The following is a 3,371-nucleotide window of genomic DNA, read 5'->3' as shown; positions in this document are numbered from 1 at the left end:
TAAATACTGTGCCTTTGTAAAGGTGGTATGCTGTATACATATGAATGGGAATTAGGTCTTTTTACCAAAGTTTTTGAGAGGGGTAGATAAAGAAGAAATGTTGAATGTTTTTTTTTTTTTTTTAAATGTAATCTAGGGACTAAATTCAGATAAATTATTTTAATAGCAGTTGCACCAATAGCAATGGTTTGGTAGGCTAATTGCAATGGCCCTGTTACCCAGTTTGGGTCAACTGTGCAAATAAGTTTATAGTAGTTTGCAATAGAGTTACCAGATTATTAATGTAGGCAAATCAAAACATTATTGTTTAAAAAGAAAAAAAGATTATGCCAGTCCTTGAGGTTGAGCACAAAATCCTGAGATATCCAAGCAGAGCTTGAACTGACAAAAGCAAATAGACACAGGTGAATATTATGCATGTGCATCTTATTAATACCATAACAACAAAGTAATAGCTAGCATGTCAACCCCCACAGCATACTTTCATGTACTGGTGGTTAACAAGCTGAGGAACTTCATGAGGACACATTGTTCTCATAGCTCCCTTGTGGAATGCCAGGCAATGTTACACTCTTTTTCCTTTCCCTCTGCCTTGGGAGGACCCTAAAAGGTGGACCAATGATGAGTTTTAGGACATTTTTATACTTACATTTGAAAGGATCATAGGAAAGGGTACAGATTATTGCTTTAAAGGTTAAGTTAAGTTGCCTGATTAGTTGGAAAATAAAAATCTATTCATCTCTCCAGAGACCCATCTGCATTAGTATTTCAAACCCCAGTCATTTTTTTTGTGATCATTTGGCAGCTATTTTAACTATGCTGAATAATATCAGTAGACTTATTACGGGGGCTTCACCATTATCATTGCCCTCTCAAGATATCGTCTCTGACTTAGTCATTAGCCAAAATTTTTGACTTGTATGCATTTGTAGGTATGGGGAAAATCCTTCCCCAATGCCTATCCTATATGTGAGTTTTTTTGGTTTTTCTGTGTGTCTTGGCTCTGTTTTTCCCAGTTGTCTTGCACTCCATCCCATTTGTTGTTAGATATTGAGATTCAGGACATGATGAAGCCAAAGGGTTGTGGTTGGATCTTGCTTCGATGGATATTCCCAACTGGCCAGTTGATGTAGCCAGACTTTGGTGTAGTGTTCCTTTTTTCACATTACCATTTAATATATTTCCATTACTCATTTAAATTTTAGGTGTTCATGGACCATTCTCATGTAGAGACTTCAAAACATAGAAAGTGTAGATATGTCTTTGCCCTCAACTTCATCATCTGTGGTTGGAGCCCGTTGTTTATATATTTTTAGCATTAAGTACCTTTTCAAACTCATTTAATATTCCCCCTTTTTTTTATATGCTACACCTTTGGTTAGCAACCAGATGGTTTTTTATGCAGGATTTGTATATTGATTTTCCTTGTGATGAGGTAGTACAAACAGAGTAAAAATTAGATAGTATGGTATTCGCAGTCGATTGGGGTCATTTAGGTCCTTTTGGAGTATAGTTTTTATTTCTCAGGGAATCACTTTTTTTGAGAAGGAGCCTTTTTAACCATAGTAGTCTCTGGTAGGTTCAATACGGTGTTCTTGAATGGGAGAGGATTAATCATCTTTTTCCCCATGAAACTTAAAAAGGGAAAGGCTTGTGAATGTTAACCTTATTATTAAATTTTTTTCCGGGGGATATGCAAAAAATTGGATCCCAGTCCTAAGGATCATTTGGGGCAGTATAGCTTCCCCTATGGCCCCCTTTTTGTTGTCTTTTTTTTGTTTCATCTTTTTTCCTTGTTTGGGGCCAAAATATTCCCATGCCACATGAGAGGGCCCTCGCATTTTCCCAATTGTTGGCAGCATACAGAGGCCCCCCACCCCGTAGAAGAGACTTCCCTCAGGTGCGTTCCGGGTATTCCTTCATAAAATTCCTTTTTTACTTTATTAATGGCATTTGGTCAGTCATGACAGGAATGATGGGGAAATTTAAATGTTTGAAACAGTTTTCTGGTCGTGAAAGTTTTCCCCTTTCCCTAAATTAAGACTGCACAGTATAGGATCAACCTTTTTCGTGAAGGTCAAACTTTGTATAGAAAATTTCTTGGGAAAGGCCAGTTCTTAAAAATTTGTAGTATTACCCCCTTGCTTTGTTCTGTGATAACGGGTTTTTGGCAAATTATCAAAATTTTGTTTTAGATTTTATTTTTTTCATTAAAAAATATCATTTGCATCCCTTTTAATCTGTTGAGAGATGGGTAAATGGCATGAAGGTGCTGTATAGTAATGATAATAAAAATGTTTAGAAAATAGAAAGGGTTTGAAAATAATATTTTGATCCCAAATAAAAATTAAAATGTGTGCCCTTAAAATGGTGTACTCTCTTTTTTTCGAAAAAAAAAAATAGTATAAATCGATGGGCTATGATTGAAGGACTCATCCCAGACATTGATTATTTTTGGGCCATGCCCCTGATGTTTTTTATTTTTTTAACAGTGCAAGCACTGCTGGAAAGCAAATTGAATCCAGTCCATAATGGGGATGGACAAAACATTTTACATCAGGTTGTTTTTGAGATTTGAGGAAATATGACTGTTGTCCCAGGGGGCTAAGTTAATGCACAAGACCAGAGAAGTGACACCACCCCAGCAGCGCCACCTGTGGACATCTTCACCTTGCCAAGTCCTCTTTGCAAAGAAAGTTTATTTTTTTTATTGTACATGTATTATGATTGCAATCAATTGTTTGTTTTTCAGTGTTCTTTTTCTAAAATTGTTTTTATCCTAGGGGCAAATTTTTGGCTGTAAATGTGATGGAAAATTGCCATATGATATATGTGAAAAGATGAACCCCATTACATAGAAAGTGAGATGGCTCACGTTTTTACCAGCGACTCTTGTGAACCGTTCAGCTACAAAAATCTCGATCTAAATGTTTTAAAAGGGAAAACTAGGGGTGAAAGTTTGATTACTGATCCCCAGGGCGCACACCTGTAAGTATATTATATAATTTTTTGTTGTATATTTACAAATTTTTTATTTTAAAGTTTGTTTTCCATACCTATTTTCTTTTTTTAACCCCTTTGTTATTAATAAAAAGAAAATTATAGGGTGATCTCTAGCAAGAGCTACAAAATTTTCAACACCACTTTTCCCTTTTGGAAAATGGCTCTAATGGTTTTTTTTTCCCCATCAGCTTCACAAGGGCTGAAAATGGCTAGTCAGAGTGGGAACCTGCTGAGTCAAAAGTACCCACAAATAAGGGACATGATGTTTGGGTCTCCTTCACAGCCTTGTGGGGACAGAAATTGCTTTTTGATGTATGATTTTGCCCCTAGATCTGGTTTGACATTACTTTGATTCATCAGAAGTTGCA

This window comes from Penaeus monodon, chromosome 23 (genome assembly GCF_015228065.2).
Source record: "Penaeus monodon isolate SGIC_2016 chromosome 23, NSTDA_Pmon_1, whole genome shotgun sequence".
Taxonomy (NCBI): Eukaryota; Metazoa; Arthropoda; class Malacostraca; order Decapoda; family Penaeidae; genus Penaeus; species Penaeus monodon.
The sequence above is the reverse complement of the archived record's forward strand: the minus strand, read 5'-3'. Positions refer to the sequence as shown.